Here is a 17,693-nt window from a genome sequence, read left to right as displayed (position 1 = left end):
TTTTAATCTCTCATCTGTAAGTAATTTCCAAAGATGAATTCACAATAGCCATGTAAACATGAATCATAAGTGATTCTGTCATTCAGTGATAAGTTACATTCTATATGTTCAACCAAAACCCAAGTAACCTCTGAAATTGAATAAAATAATTGCTTGTAGAAGAATACAGACACATTCTTGTGGTAGGTCTTGCTGGAATGATGTCCAGGTTGCCTAGAAAGGCAGTACTGGCTGAAGAATAAGGCAAACTTTCTTCATCAATTATCATGAAAAGGCTACCTATTGTAGACTCCAAAAGCTGGAAACTACCAAACAAAATTTCTACAGGCTATTTGCCATTGCACATGCTTAAATCCCTTATCTTTAAATCCCTAAAATATTTATATGTTCTGCTTTTCTTTCCATCTCTACATTCACCTTGACATCACATATAGTGGTGATTTAATGTGGATGCAGTTTGACTTGAAAATACAGTAAATCATGTTACTGTTCTGAAACTTGTTCAAAAAAGCATGTCTGCTCCACAGACTTCAGGGATTTTTAAAAGAATTTGAAAGGACCTTCTTCTTTGCCATGGTTTATTTCATTCATTTTACCAGAAGAGTGGGGTTAATGATGTCTTCTTGAAATGGGGAACAGATGGAAATAGGCTGTCCATGCCATGCCAGGGAAAAAGAATAAATCATTAAAAAAATTAAAATTAGAGAACTAAACTAGGTGGTTCAGTTGTACAAGTAAACAGCCTAATTTTCCTCTTCTAGCTGCATGAGGAGCATACAGCTTTACAAATGATTCTTTCACTTAATTAAGTGTAAGAAAGATAATCAATTCCATCAATGCAGTGGGAAAAGAAAAGAGGATTTTGAGTAAAAATCCATGAAAAAATTTAACATACAATTGAAGGAATTCTGGATATGATGCTCTTCAGAGTTCAGACACAAAGGTAGTTCTGAATGCTCTTTTCAAAGTCTGTGTATCAGCTTTTTTATTGTTACTGAAGTCTTCATTTTTAAAGCTTGCACTTCTGAAAACTCAATGAAGTCCTAAATATGAATCTCAGAAGCTGGTTCTAGCCATCTGGTTTTGAAAATGTTGGTTCAAAATGTCATGTTTTTGATTGATATCTAGCTCACAGGGAGAGTCATTTGACAACACAGCACACATTCTCTGAAGGCCCTGCACAATTTTCAAACAGCAGAACATGTTTTCAAAATTAGCTTAGTAATTGGGCACATAATTTCCATTAAAATGACTATGAGTGGGATGTCCAAATGATGTGGCATAGAGTTGCAGAGCACTTATTTTCTTGGTCTCTTTAATTACAGGCAAGAATATCATACAGTTCTATCCATCAACATAATAAAAATAGGCACACTTCATGTCACCACAATCTCATTAAAGTTATCATAAAATCTCACTGTACTAGCAGTTGAAAACTTACTTTTCATGCCTAACCTGGCCATTTCATATTCATCTATTCTGTGTTCTGTCCACATCTCTTTATAACATGTTTCTGCTCTCATGATATGCTTAAATAATAACATCTATGTGGGCATAATAAGAGAAATTTTAGACAAATTAGAAAAAATTTTGCATCCACATCATTGATTTTAGGGGCCTCGGTCCTTTGCTGGAAACACAGCTACTGTGTTAGCTAAAAGCCTAAGTTGCTTTCCAGAAAAAAAAAAAAAAAGAGTATGAGTGAAGATTTTCAAAAAACTGTTTCCATAGTTTTAATCAAAATCCAATTTATTCTTCCATCTAAAACACAGTATCCTCATGGAATAAAAAGCAAAGCCCTTCTTCAGGCATCACCTACATTACTAGTAATTCTGCAGATTAAGCAAGCTCTGTGTCATTGTTTGGGGCCATTGCAACATCTAGTTTTGTATTCCTAAAGGGAATAAGCAAACTTGATTCTTGAAAACACTCATTTCACTTGAGTCATAATCACTCAAGTCACACTTACGACCCTCCACAGTGAAATACTTTATGTGGGTATTCAAGAGGGAGAGGGAGAACTGAGAAATTCAGGATTATATGGCACATTTTGTACAAATTTGGAAAATGCTTGAACTACTTTTTGCACTTAACATTATGACTCCCCCAAGATGATTTTTTTAGTAATTCTGATTACCTTAAGAAAGGATACTTTTGAAACCAGATAATCTATTAGAAGTTCTGTCTGATAAGTATTAAACACCATCCTAATTTCAGTCTTTAAAAAGGGTAGAAAAATCAAAAATAGTTACATTTCTGGAAGCTTTCTGAAAACATGGAGTGCATTTGAAAGAGAAGGAGAGAATCCTTGTGTAAGAAAGGCAGACAGAATTTAGCTGTTCCCCAACCCTTTTGAAAGCAGCTGTATGTCTGGGTATGCAGAGTACCATCCTGCTAGGCTGGCCAGATGTGCATGTCTGTGGGTCAGAACTTACCCCTCAGTGGATGTAAGACTAGAAGAGGCTGTGCCGGGGGTGGGCTGAGCACCCCACATCTGCCTCTTGGCTGACTGGGGCCTTCATATTCCATATAAATGGTGTCATTCCTATCCTGGGGAAGAATGCAAATGCTTCTACTGCTTATGAAGCAGCAACAGAATCCTGCTATGAGGTATGAAATACCTGAAATCACTCCTACTAATGATCAAGAGTAGGGCACTAGATAGACCAGATGATCTAATGGTATTTCCCATTTTTAAATAACAGGATTAACATAAAGCAACTGTATGGGCCTGGGTTAGCCACTGGTGCTATCATTAACTAGAGAAGACAAAATAAAAGTCTCAAGGATTCAGGAGATACCTAACGTTTGAATTACTCAGTGTCAGGGACAGACCACTCAGACTAACTAACTCAGGTTATAAATATATTCAAGAGCACAAAATACCTCAAGAACTTCTCAAATATAATTATTTTTAAATTACTTGATTTTTCCACTTTCAACAGTTCTGCTTATTATTGTATAGTTAGGTGAAAGACCCCTTATATGTAGACATTGAACTATCACTGACAGTCCCAGAAAACTTGCTTCTTTATGGCCTTCTTACAGACTGCACCCTGTAAGCAGCTAAGAAAAAATAACCCTATTTCCTAATTAGTTCTTTTCAAATAAGAAATCCTGAAGGGATGTCTCACAAATATGGAATCCAGAAAAATAATCTGCATTTTAATGATAATATCAGTAGCTGCAATATGTCATTCTCTCAGTATGTGTTTCAGACTATGATAGAGACTGAAAACTGCACATTTAAGTCATTGCCAGAAATATTTTCAGAAAATATTATCTGCTTAAAGAACTCCAATAGCTACTGCTGCCAGTTTACCTTTTGAAAAATAAAGGAAAATTTGAAAGCATACCTCTACTTGTTCACTCTCCAGTTCACAAGTGATACCAGCTTTTAAGGTTTCATCTTCTACAGAAAGAGGCAATTTCCCAGAAGTGCCTATCATATCTGTATCTGTCCATAAAGAAAAGACCCTCATGATATAAAGATAACTATGCTTGCCAAGTTTGAATTTGGCTCACATAATTAAGGCATTTTTTTAATTTACCCTTTCACATCACTGAGTAGCGTGAAAAAAAAAAAGTCGATTTCACTATATTGAGCTGATTTATCATTCAGATAAAAACGCTAAGGAAATTCACTGGAAACGTTCTGTGTGGTTACATCACTGACGTCAGCTCAGAAGTTCTGTGTATTTCAAGAACGGATGTCAGTTTTCAAATGTCTTGTATTATAAATAAATTGGCTTTTGACCTCAGTGATGTGATAGCTGCACGTTGGATGTAAATACAATCACTTATGGCTAAACGACTGCAAATTTCCAGCTCTGAGATGTGCTGATTTACAGAAATGCATGACAAAAAAAAAAAAAAAGGTGTAGACCAAAAATATTTTTTTAATAATTCTTTTTAATCAACACGGTGAGAAGTATGACTGGATATCCTGAGATACAATGAATGAAATCCTACGGCTTTCTCATTTTACCTTGTATATTTTAGTTCTCAGAAATATGATCAGTATGCTAAAAAAAGAACCAAAAGTAAACCCAAAAAAACTCAACAAAACTCCAAAACTTCAAACCTGAAATGAAGTGATGCACTCAAGAAGAATAATTCTCTAACCAAAAGCTTTGTCTTGGAGACCTGAAACAATGCTGCTTTCCTGTCACTTTCAGGTGAATTGTCCTTTTCCAAAGATTTTAATGGAATCTTGAGTTGGCATAGAAAGCTGCAGTTGCCACAGTAGAAGATCTGTGATCAGTCAAGGGTTCTGGATCAGATTCACAAAGACTTATTAAAGTGTATCAGTCCCATCTTGTAGACTTGCAAGCCAAAAAATATGGATAATAGTGAGGGACAAAGTCCAAAACTGATGTAAAGATATTCAATACTCATCAGTGCCAAACTCTGAATGGATCAAAATTAGCCTAACTCCATCTGCAATCTCAAAATCAGATTCTGAAAATTTATTGCCATAATTTTATGTTAAGGTCTAAGTGATGATGACACCTCTGTCAGTCTTTCAAAATGGAAATGCTCAGTGCTTTCTTCTATTTTGAGCCTTGGACCCGTATAGGGGTAAATTATCTGTTCTTAGATTTGATGGTGCAGATGAAAAAACTGCCTCCTGAGTTCATTTGCCTTACAGTCATTATACCAGTTCTGAAGATTTGTATGGATGGGAACAAAACAGTGAGTGAATTTGCACCCTCCTGCTGAGATATTGCTTTTCCACAGTAGACTTGGCTCTTACAAAAATTTTATCCTGGAAGATGATGAATCTGTTGGTTTTGGAAGTCCTTTGATGTCCTCCTTTTTTCTTTCTTCAATGACTTCACAAGGGACTATCAGAGAAATGAACCAAATGTTTGTTGAGAAAAGACATTATTCTTAAAGCAATTACATATCTAGATTAAATGCACTAAATACAATTAGTAGATCTACTACAAATATTTCACTAAAAATGTTTTCCCTTGAAAATAACTACTTCAAGAAGATATGTCCATGGACCTATGCTTTACAATCCTTTCTTCATTTTTTCTTTTTGTGGGTGGGTATTTTGTTTCCTATTGAAAGAAAACAAAGCAGAAAGAGAGAAAAACTGAAACTAGATAAATCAATAGGAAAGGAATAGGAAAATCTTTGTACATCTGGCTAAAATGTGTTAGCACAGACTTTCAGAGATTTTCTGTCTCTTTCTTGTCCCAGAGACAATTCTCTTTGTGTCAGTTCCACTTTTACAAGAAAAGTGAAGGAGTTTTTTGTGTAGTTCCACTTTTTTTTTTTTTTACAAGAAAAGTGAAGGAGTAGATACTCCTAAAATCAGGTAAATATTGATAGGACTGATATCTTGAGGATTGCAAGAGGCTACAGAATATCATATTCTGTTAAGAGCATCAGCTCGTTGGCACTGGATATCTCAGTTCAAACCCTAAATCCAAACCCACCATCCACTGAAGATTATTTACTTTGATTAATTCTGAAGGAACTGAAGTTCTTGAGGTTGCTGAGGACCCAGCTTAATTCCAAAATATCCTGAGCACCTTGCACTACCTCCCTATAATGTTCGATGCCTGAACCACTGTGTGACAGACTAATACTTGATGGAGGAACAGAGACTACACGTACACCATCCCATGCATAGGCAGAAGACAGTTTAAAATATGTTGATAGTTCAGGCTCTATAGATAAGAGAAGCTACTTTAGGATAAAATTGATTGTGAAAGGTGCTATAGAAGTGGAATGTAGGGGTTGTTTGCTAGAATTTTGTCCTTGGTCAATGACAGGGTATAAACTTCCTTTAACTGTGAATCTACAAGATATCCCTCTCACAGAAAAGAGGGATGGAAAAAAAGATTAGTGGAACTCTTTATAACTGAATTAATATAAAAGACTAAGGGGAAAGTTCAATGTTGTTCAGGTTTTTTTTTGGAAGTTCTTGGTTGCTTTTGGGAGCTACAGCTGGTCTTCAACAAAGGTGCTAGGAAGTCCTAAAGGTAAAAAAGAATTAGAGAGCTATTAGCTTGGAGTGCTATTTGGACATTAATTCAGTAGAAATGTTATCTTATTTATATGGAGAAGAAATTAAGAATGACAATACATAATATATATTAACCCTTGGAAAATCCCTTTGCAGGGTATATGGAACTGACATTGATTAAAGGAGAAATCCCACATGTGTTTTTGTACTGTTCTAAATTATTCAGGCCCTGGCAAGACAGCGTTTCATGCACATCCAAAAATAAATAAATCTTTGAAAAACCAACCGATTTTTGAATGCTGGATTTTGAAAGAGGAAAAGAGAAATTGTATGTCTGTCCACAAAAATTAGGAAAATTAATTTATTGTTGGTTGGGAAAAGATTTGTTCCTTTCTGGAAAACAGAAGGATTTGCCTTGTTATCTTAATAAATTCCAAACCTTTAGAAATGTCAGAATCACAGAGGGCTGCACTCTTCTGTTTAAATCAGTTTTAGCTTTTCTGCCTGGACTACCTCTACAGAATTCAATACTTCATATTTTTAAGAATCCAGTCATTTCAACTGAGGAAGAATAAAGATTCTTAGGAGTCAGACACCAGGTTGACTTAAAGCTATTTACCATAAGGCTGGACTAAAAGTTACACTTTTTTGATTACAGAACTGCACTACAGACCTACACTTCCCCAAGAGAGTTTTCTCACTGTCTTCTGGTCAACTCATACCTTTGCTTTTTTCACTTTATTTTAACTTCAAATCATTCTCAGTACTTCACCTCTTCAAGGTGTTTTAAAGAATACTGATGAATGAGTATCATGGCATTTAAAATTACTGCAATCAGTGTAACATTTCATACCTCCAAATAGGATTGTGACTCTTCATAGAAGATGATCACCTGTCCTGGCCAACACCCAGTCTAACAGGGCAGAGGGTAGCACTAGTACTGTGTGATCAGTGAAAGGTTTCTATAATGGGCATGAAATGGGCATGAAATTATGAGATGTTATGCTAAAGATCCTACAGGATATCTGTGGTTGAACTGGGCATACTGCACAGAATCAATCTGAGTACAGAGTGTAGTCTGTGGCACTGTGAAAGCATACAGCTTCTCAAACCTATTGCTTTGAACTGGGCAGAAAGCCAAGTATTGAGCTCAACAGCAAACATCTATAATACAGACACAAAATTCGGGAAAATGGATCCCACCTCCTGCTTTTATATTACAAAACTGCTCAGCTTTTCTTTGGTTCTTCTTTAAAATTCCCATTTTAAAGATAAGAAATGGGAGAGGCAATTAGAAGGAAAGAAAAAAGAAATACAAGAAAAGAAATAATATGGATGCTATTGCAACTTCTTTGTAGACAAGAAATTATTTGAGTGAGATCCAGAACCCGATGGAGCAGTGAACAGGCACAATTAGATGTCTCGGAAATTATTTAAATCAGCTATATGGAATTGGGGCATTTTGCATGGCATGTCTTTTCCTTCTCTAGAAAGAGACCCCTATATTCTCAGTGCCTCAGTCCTCTACACAAGGCTTTGGCTTTCTCAGATGCCATCTCCTTGCACTTTCCTTGCACAGTAAGCCTTATATTTGCAATGGCATCACTGTTCAACCACGGTCCAAATATTTTTCAGAATTTAGAGATCTCTGGAGTGGTAAAATGCAGACCTTTAAATAACAAGTCCCTTCAAGGAAAAAAAGTACTCAGTTCCTTCATCACCATTAACTCTCCCTAGCTCCACAGTTCCCTGATAAAGCCACAGTCTCATTCTGCCTCATAAAGCTGCTATTTATCTTGCTATTTGCCATCTCTTTCTTTCTGTCTTTCAAAAGCTTTGGGTACAGTTGACATCTTTGGACTGCAGGCTGTTGAGGACATGGCATCCAATTTAAGCATTACATTACACAGGCTGTGACATTCTAGAATGCCCTTTTATGACTGATTTCACAGAACAGAAATGTTATTACCTGGAACATCTTTGTTTTCTTTTTTCAAATATGAAGGAATAGATTGTGATAGCAGTGGATAACATGAAATAAGGAGGTAAATTCCCAAGTAATTCACATAAACTCTGCCTCTTACTGTGTAGAATAGTTCTTTCTGCCATAGGTGTTGTCAGGTTGCTGGTGGGACAGCTCTGCATAACATCTCCCAGGATGTCTTCTCTGGTAATCTGACACTGTGCAGTGATTTGCTCTACTCAGATCAGCTTTGGACTGTGTATATGGCTATGGAATATGGGCCTTTGAGTAAAAAAAGAGCTGTAAGCCACTTCCAGACATGTGGGTGCTGTAGCTACATGGGAGGGATCCTAATGACCAAATATTTGGGATTCTAAAGGTTTTCCTTTACTTAGTTTTTAATTAATTAATAAATTTGAAGAATAAACATGAAGAAGCATTTATTCCAATGGGTGTTAAATTTTGGAAGACCCTAGAACAAATGCTTTTCTTAAATAAAAGAAAAAATCACTAGGGAATTCAACAGAAACCTGCATGGTTCCTGGCAGAGAAATAAGCTTCAGAGCTAAGCTTTACTCACAACTCAAATCAAACCAAATGCTCACCCTTTCTAACTCTGAGAAAACTTTGGCTAAGTTTCTATTATGTACCTCAATTTTGCCAAAGATGTAGAATACCTGAATTTTTTTTAAATAAAGATATTTTTCCAAGACAACTGAAGCCAAAATTCTGTCCATATGTCATGGCTGAACATTACCCAATTTTCCTATCTCATCTTCATGCTACAATATAGCATAAATGGTTAACATTAGAAGAAGCTACAAACTAAAGTGAGTGTATCTAAGCACTGGTTTATTGAATTTGCATTTTAAAAGCCCACAGTCAATTTGAATTCAAAATATGCAGTAAAGCGATCAAATTCTCCTTTTAGCTTTCTTCTCTTCAGTCAAAAAACTGCACACATACAGAACCAATAACCTAATGTTAAAAACTGATTTTTTATTTTTTTTTTTTCCCAGAGCTTATGGGAAGTTTCAATGCCTTTGCAGCCTGGTAATCTGAAATGAGAAAGCCAAAAGACCAAAAGACTGCTGAGCTGTTATTTCAAAATCAAAATCATGAGTAAGAGTCATGAGTGCTGGTGCAGCCAAGCATGGACTTCAACAAAGTTGTAAAGATTTATACTGAGAGGGGCTATCTTCCTGTGTAACATTGTCAGATAAACTGTCAAGACATTTTTTTCTTTCCCTATCCATCTTTCTTTTTATACCCTCTGGCATAAACACTGAGTTCTCAGAGTCACCAGGGCACTGTTTTGGATGAGGGATGTTTCCACTTTTAATGACTGATTCTTCTTCTCCTGATACCGGTACCACGCTGACGTTGCTGGAAGATTAGTGTGGATTTCACTTATTAATGGCTTTTTGGCTGTTATATCATGACTGAAGTACTTGGGTCAAATGAGATGCCAGTCACAATTTTATGATTTGCATTTTCTTCCAGGATTGCTGCCTCCAGAAGCTAAATTGCTGAGATGCTGCTTTCCAAATCCTGCCTTGTGGCAACCCAAGTCAGTGATTTGCAACATGAAAAACTTGCCTGTGAGCCTGCACTCATTCTGGGATGTGGCTGGTCTGCTCATGCAGAGTCCCAGCCTGTACCAGGCTCAGAGAAGCTCACAGCTCTCATAACATGCACTGAAGTTTGCTCAAAGCCAGCAACTCATCGGTGTGGGTGTCACACTGCAAGTATTTATTCCTGTGGTACACATCTGAGGGGACTTAGCTGAGCTGCTTGCTTAACCTTTTCTGTTCATAATACCTGGGGGAGGTGAATGGACTTTGTGTTATAATGGTTTAATATCATCTCTCAGCTCTTGTTGTTTTTTCAGGCAGACTCTAGCTTCAGCCTCAGGCCCAAACAGAGCTGTTAAGGGACAGTCCTGCAAGTGTAGTTCACAATTGCTGTACATATTTCCAGCACAAAGATAAAGTAGCCCTAAGCATCCTGCCTGTAGATGAAAGTAGGCAAGCTCTGTGGGAAGGGAGTGCATTGTCTCAGCACTGAGTGTGAAATGGGAGAGAAATTACGCTCCTATGCAAAATATGAGAAAATACAAAAAAACAGTAATTAGCTGCGTAGAAATGCCAACAAATTCTCAGAGAGATACATTTTATCCCAGATGAGTTGTGAATATGAACTGGGAGTGTGAACCATAAATTTTAAGGCCAGAGAGTGTATTATAAACTTTTGGGTCAGTCACCTGCATTACTTAGGTTGCACTTATGCAACATGGTCACGCATATTCACATGGCTGGGTTTGGGCCCATTTTTTATAAGGCTTCTCTTGTTTCTTCCCTTAGGCTGATTGTAATTAGAAATGGGTTCAAGGCTCTGAAGTACAGAGTTGAAGTATGTCTAATGTACCCCACATTCACAGAGCTTTGCAATTAGCATTTACAGCTGGATCCATCGACTAGCCTCATTTTTAAATTCATTCTAACTTCAGAGAGTAACAAGAGAATTGTCCCACATTAGGAATTCAGCTGGTGCTACATGCCAGGTGAAACAGCTTTATCCCTGCAGTCCCACTGTGGAGGTGTACTTTCAGCCAAGGCTGTAGCCTGTGGTGAGCCACAGATAATGACTTAGGGAAATTTGCCTCTAATATAAGACTTTTTTATTGATTTGTTTTAGTGTGCAAGCTTTTGCCTGAACAAGTCTTGCCATTTAATTCCCACTTCCCCCCATTCAGTACAATTAAAAGAGCAAAATGTTTGTGGTTGTGAGGCCCAGAAGAACTGCTTCTGACCTACAGAAACCCTGCAGTGCCTCAGGTTATATAAGGAGGATGCTGAAAGGACTGGGGCCTCCTCTGCTGCTCCACACAGATGGCATTTTGGTTACAGACAGGATGTGACCATGTTGGAGAATTTTCCTCCTTTTTAATCTGCATGAAGCAGTTGTCTTCTGATATATCCCATAGCAACCACTCAGCCTAAACTGCAATGATAAAAGTTGGTTTTATGAAACTGCAGAAGTTACTGATAATATGGACAAAGCAGCATCCAATAAACACCGACTTTTTGTTGGTAATGGCTCTTGATAGCTTAGCCATTCACAAATCTCACACTTGTCATTTCTAAGTCCTACACAGGTACTTTTTCCCCACTAGGAACAGTTGTCTACACTGTAATATTTGGGAAAACATAGCAGATATGTCATAAACCTTCCAGCATAGATGTAAACCAGAAAGGAGATAAAGATCTCATCCAAAAGAGAAGAAAAAAATAAAATTTCAAATCTGCAAAGTTTGGATTAGACAATATTATTTTGAAAAAAGAATTCAAAAGCACTAAGCTGATGCAAGGATAATAAATATGTTTTTATTACATACATACATACATGTGACTTTTTTTCTTTCTGTCAACAGGAGAAATTATCAGGACAGGACTGGAGAGTGAAAGTTAACCCTATACAGCAGTTCCCTAAGTAATCTCACAGCATCAAGGTCTTAACAAGACAGGCAGGATTTACAGCCAGGCCTGGGAAGACAACAAGGGAAGTGAAGGTATCGACTCATTCCTCAAGAGGTAGGTTGCTACTATCAGGACTATCATGTAACAAATTATCAGTGACTGTCTTTCTGAAGGGATGTCCAAGGAGGTTGGACAACTCCTGACTGTTACCACAGTCCTTTCTGGCTTTAATACAATATCATGTTGGAGTTTTGGGGGTTTTTGAAAGTTTTTTCCAGTTCATAAGAAAGAATGGTGCTTCTCTAGTGTGTGTGTGCTGGAAACAGTGAGCAGCAGAGTTCATCCTGGTCTTTGATAAGTTTTGTGAGAAGAGAGGAGACTCACTGAATTTCCCATGTTGAGTATGAACCCTTTTCCTCCTTATTTTACCATAAGCAGATTATCAGCAAACTGATGTTTTAAACACTGCATGTCCAAATTGACCAGATACTTGGTGCCACATTTGACAGAGCTCCAGCATTTTCAAGGGAATGCAGAGGAAAAACTATGAAAGGGATGATAAAATGCTGAACTTAGAGCAATGATCTCAAAAGTGTATAAAAGAAATAAGAGTTTAATTTCTTTGAATTATTACTATTGCTATTACTATTACTATTACTATTATTACTATTATTATTATCCCCATGCATGAAATTTTAAGAAGGAGGAGTGCTCTGACCTCAGTCTCACTTATGCAAGAACATGCAGTCCTTGAAGAGAAAGAAGCAAATTATGTACTTTGAAGCCATTCCTGTCTCTAATGCAAGAATTTTTGTTTGGATAATTCAACAAATCACGCTTTGCACTGAAGTCAGCAGAACAGCTCACATGTGATGCTCACGTGCCCTAAGTTTGCAAGATACTGATCTCATATATTCTTTCCTTATTTATATATTGTTATGACACTCTTGTTTCCATCTCATATTTGTGTTTTCCTTGCACTTTAAACAAAGCCTCTCTCCACACTACATGATTTTGCACGGAGGGCAAGATAAGTATTGGGGCATGGATATGAGTAAGAAAAATGTATCATTAATCCATGTTCACAGGTCTCAATAGGAAAAGAAAAGAGACATCAATAAAAAAGAAAATCACATATGTCTTACATTACTTCACATTAGTCTTCCTCGATCAGATTTTAAATGCTGCCCTGTGGTTATTACGAAGTATATTAATTTATTTGCTAAAAAATCGTTCTGAGAAGCTTCATGAGTCACAGTGTGCAGTTTCTGGTGATCACTGGGGCATTTGTTTTTGTGACAGGAAACACTTAAACTACCAAACACAGCTGTTTAAAAAACAGTGTAAAACATGCAGGTGTATGAACGGAAAAAAGAAATAAAGAAGCTTCCTCCCCATCCCAAAAACTTTTATTTGCATAGAAAAATAAGACGAAAATTAACTTTTAAAGCTAAGAAACCAAGTTACTGAACATCAGAGAATCTCAAATTTAGCTGATAATTGTTTCTATAAATAAAATCCACTCTATTTTTATTGGACTAAAGTACTGAACCAGTACTCAGTGTGAAAATGAATTTAGCCTGGATAACTGGACCTACCAATCTGCATAGACAATAGACTATAAATGTTTAAACAAAGATCTGTGTTTTCAAGTTTATTTTATGGGGATTGTTTTTAGCTGATTAACTGTCATTAGAATAATTGTGCCTGTTATTTTTCTGCAGTGATTCTGTTCAGCAGAGGTTTAACACTACAGATCTCTTATTTATGAATGTGACAGTTAACATTTCTGAACTGGAACTTTCTTCATCTGTTAAGATGTGGGGGTCAGGCAAACATTTTAGAGTATGACATGGAATAACTCTCTGATACCAGGACAAATTAGCAACCCCAAGAAAGTCTGCTGATGCTCTTATAAAGCATACCCATGTCCATCCTTTCACCTTCCTCTGGATCAGTGCTCAGAGCCCCACCCAACCTGGCCCTGAACACTTCCAGGGATGGGGCAACAACCCCTCGGAGAAACTTGTTCTGATGTCTCCCCACCCTCACAGCAAAGATTTTACTGTAGAGTTTTATAAGTCCCTTTTCTAAAAACAAACTAACAAGCAAGAAAACTGAAGTTATTTCAAAGCCTTTACCTAGCAAGTCACAAATGTGACAGCAGAGATGTCGGATACATCATTGGCTTCCCTTCCACTGCACTCTAATTTCACTTATTCTTTATCATCTTGCATTTGAGGATTACATCAGATCTTTGCACCTCATGCAAATGAAAACACATTTATTTCTTCAGATGTTATAGAGAAAACACAATTTGGAAAGTGATAGGAAGATGACTGGAATGTTTTCTTTACAATCTTTGTAATTGGACTATGGAATTTTTAAAAAGAACAAAGCTCACAGTATTTCATCACAATTTTAGCTGCTATTTCATCTCCCTATAAAGGTTTGATGTGTTACCAAGTGTCACATAATTCCTGAGACGTGGTGTGATAATGATTCAAATAGTTTCTTATTGATAATGTCAGCATTTGTTGAAATAACTTCAAAAATTGTTGTAGAGAACACACTTTGTCCTTTTTATTCCTTTTTTTTTTGGCATTAGGAAAATTGCAATTGAGAACTTAAGGTACCATTCTTAAAACCAGTACTTTTTGTTTATTTTTAAGAATAAATATATGTAACACTAAAAAAAGTTGTCAAGACAAAATTAGCAGACAGATCTCAAGCATTAGGTAACTTCAAAAAGGAGCATAACAAAATTTGCACTGTAGACAGCAATTTATAATCTTGTTAGAATAATTTTTTTCAGTGAAAGTATTCAAACATGTATTTTCTTCATCGTATGTGCATTTTTGCCCACAGAAATATAGTGAAACAAGTGCTAAATTTAATTCAGAATCTTCAGTTCTATAGTTTTCAGAAAACTGCCTGCAATTTTTGTTTGCTAGAGCTACCAGAGAGCCTTACTAGAAAACTCAGAAAGCTTTTCTATAAATAGCATTTTTGTTTCAGGACAAATATTTCTTGAATTTCTGCCACCAAAATTAAGATGAGAACTTTGTCCTTTAAATGTTATAGCATACCATTATATTATTTGCAGTAATACAAAATGAGGAATGAGACAGCCTGCTACATATACTCTACCTCTACCAATCACAGTTGTTGGGTCAAAAGATTTTAATCTATTTGGAAAAATTTTATCATCCACAGCAGTATATTAAAAGGACAAAAATTCTTTAGCTTTACTCTGCTTGTGAGAAAAAAATAAGAAAAAACCCCACACAATTTTCTTTTAAAATCTATAATTTATAATTCTACAGACTTTAACTCATGTTTTACTAACTGAAATGTATTTTAAAAATACTTTTAGCAAGTGATCTTCCTTCTCAAGCTCTATCATGCTTTCTTAAGGTTAAGTCAACAATAATGGAACCCAAGATGAAAGATAAATCACCTTTAAAAATATTAATCATGAATTGTAAGAAAATATGAGACAAAATATCAGTGAAGTCATTTAAAAAATATTCAGATAATTTTACAGTCTGCATATGGATCTATTTCATATAAATGAAAGTTGTACATCGATTACCTTTGGGTTAGTAACAGAAGCTGTCATGAAGTGGATCGTTTTTACATATGCAAAAGTTAACAGAATAATTTCAGGCCACCCAGTGTTTCCAAAATGCAGCTGCCTGGCTCAGCCAAAGATTTCACTGGTCCATGCAAAACTGTATCCAGACACTCTAGACATACTTTTCAAATTTTATCATCTGTGACTTTAAATATGAATTTTGTATGTCAGGTTTTCTTCTGACCAATGGTGGGAAATGCCTTCAGAGGCAGAGGCTGAGGATAACTGTGCAGAAACATTTGCAAGGTGCCTGTAGGTGCTGCAAGCAGCACTGCTGGGCACAGGGGACAAAGACTGTGAGCAATCTCAGGGAGGAGGAGAAATGAGTAGGCATGCAGGTGACAGAGAACAGCCGTCCCTCTCCTAAATGACACAGCAAAGCATACTCCTGCCAGCCTCACTGGATATCAGCATGAACCTCAAAGAGCTCCTGCTTGTGCACTGCACACTGTGCATCTCCCACACAAAGCCTGGCATCTCATGGCTTTGTATTCTTAAGTGACTCCTGCTGTTATTAGCCCAGAGAAAGAGCAGCCATCCTCTCTAGTCCAGTCCATATTCCCTGCAAAGGATGGTAACTATCCTTAATTAAGTATGTCTGCTTTTTAGAAGTGGTTAATCCTTCAATCTGCTCTTTAAGTTTCTGCTCTGGAGAGTGAAATGCTAGGCAGTCTTAAAAATACAAACTCTTCCTTAAATGCATTATGATGCAGTGTCAGAAGAAAAAAACCCAAACCCAAACCAAAAACAACAAACACACAAAAATAAAAACCCAAACAGACAAACAAACAAATCAGTACGAATCAAGAAGTATTTAAATTTGGACAAGCAGACATCATGAGCAACACTAGAAGAAACTGAGTCTCTACTTACAATTTCAATACAATCTCCCTGGTACAGACTCACAGAATTTTTCAGGTTGGGAAAGACCTCTAAGAACATCAAGTCCAACTGTTAACCCAGCATCTTTCTGTTCAGCACTAAGCCATGGCCCCGAGTGCCACTCCCACACATCCTTGAAATACCTCCAGGGATGGTGACTCAACCTCTTTTCTGGGCAGCCTGTTCCAATGGTTGACAACCCTTTTGGTGTAGAAAATTTTCCCAATATCCAACTAAAACTCTTCTGGTGAAACTTGAGGCCATTTCCCCTCCTTTTGTCACGCGATAGTAGAGAGAAAAGACTGAGCCCCACCTTGATACAACCTCCTTTCAGGTAGTATATATAGAGAGCAATATACTACTGATTGAAACCCTTTATTTTTCTTATTTGATCATATTTTAAAGTTGCTATTTGGTTCAGCAAATCTGACTTGAATTTTACCAAAAATTAAAGCTATGTCTGATAACCCATAAAACTATAGCTGCTAAATTCCCTATAAAAGCAATTTTAATAAAAGATTCTGTAACTATGAGAGAAAGTTTATATCCTGTCTAGTACTCATTTCATGTTGCACTTCAAAATGGAAGAGCTGGGCTTTCTTTTGATACTGGTTCATTACACACACCATAAACTTTATTAAAAAAAAAAAACGAAACATTGTGCTGAAAAATACTAATGTGAAACAATGACAAATATTGTGTTTCCTAATGGCAATCAGTTCAGACATATATATTTTTTGCTACCTCTTGAAAGATCTATAATCTGGGTGCTCTGGGCAGGAGGGTAATTTTAGTGGGGAAAAGAAAACCCAAACAAACAAACAAAATAATTCCTCTTTTACTGCTGTCGTCCTCATCACTGTTTGGAACTTTATAATGGGATCCATTGGATTGTGTAAATCAACTGAACTGCAGGCAAAAGCCTCATGGTGAATGCAGCTCAGGGTTAATTACAGCAGGGTATAGCTAAGCTAGAAAATAGAGCATTCCACACGATTCTGTTATTTTTAAATGGCTATTAAAGATATTTTTTAAAAAAAGAGCTCTCTAGTAACAGAATATCCATTTACATGAGACAAAGTCTTCTGGAAGCAATAAAGGTGCCTATCTGCACAGTGCCCAGGATAGGTTTTCATTCAGAACAGGCCTATTTTCTATTTAAGGCATTTCACTCAACTAGAGATTCTAAAAGATCAAATAACACACTACAGGTTCTCCTTCACGCTTTGCAAAGGAGGTCTTACATGCAAGATGCTTAAAAGCACAGCTTTACTCATGTCATCTGCCAGAATAAAGCACAGTGGGCTCTTTGACCTTGGAAAGAAAAGCGTTCTGGCAGGTCACGAGAAGCCTGGGTAGCATCTAAAAGGCATAAAAATATTTATGTCTGTGTGCATATTTCCCCCCAAAATCTTAATACCTCAAAATCTACACTACATTTCCCAAGAGGTGTGGAAGCATTTGAAAACCATTGGGTCTGACTTACAATTTTTGTCAATGAAATTTTATGCAGATAACAGCTCAAATATTATGTACTTTGTTGAATTTGTTGCTGCCAATAAATGGACACAGGGAAACAGGTACACCAGTTTTCTCCACTTAGGTACAAAGCTCCTCTCAAATTCTCTCAATTCTCTCCAGAGAATTATCAGACAGTGCTGGCATTGCTCAGCAACCACCTCATCCTGGTGGGTGCACTTTGGGGAGAGCAGGAGGCACTAATGTGGTGCCAGACGTGCCCTCTGTGCA

This window comes from Cyanistes caeruleus, chromosome 4 (genome assembly GCF_971803275.1).
Source record: "Cyanistes caeruleus chromosome 4, bCyaCae1.hap1.1, whole genome shotgun sequence".
NCBI classification, from domain to species: domain Eukaryota; kingdom Metazoa; phylum Chordata; class Aves; order Passeriformes; family Paridae; genus Cyanistes; species Cyanistes caeruleus.
Note: the sequence above shows the minus strand (reverse complement) of the source record.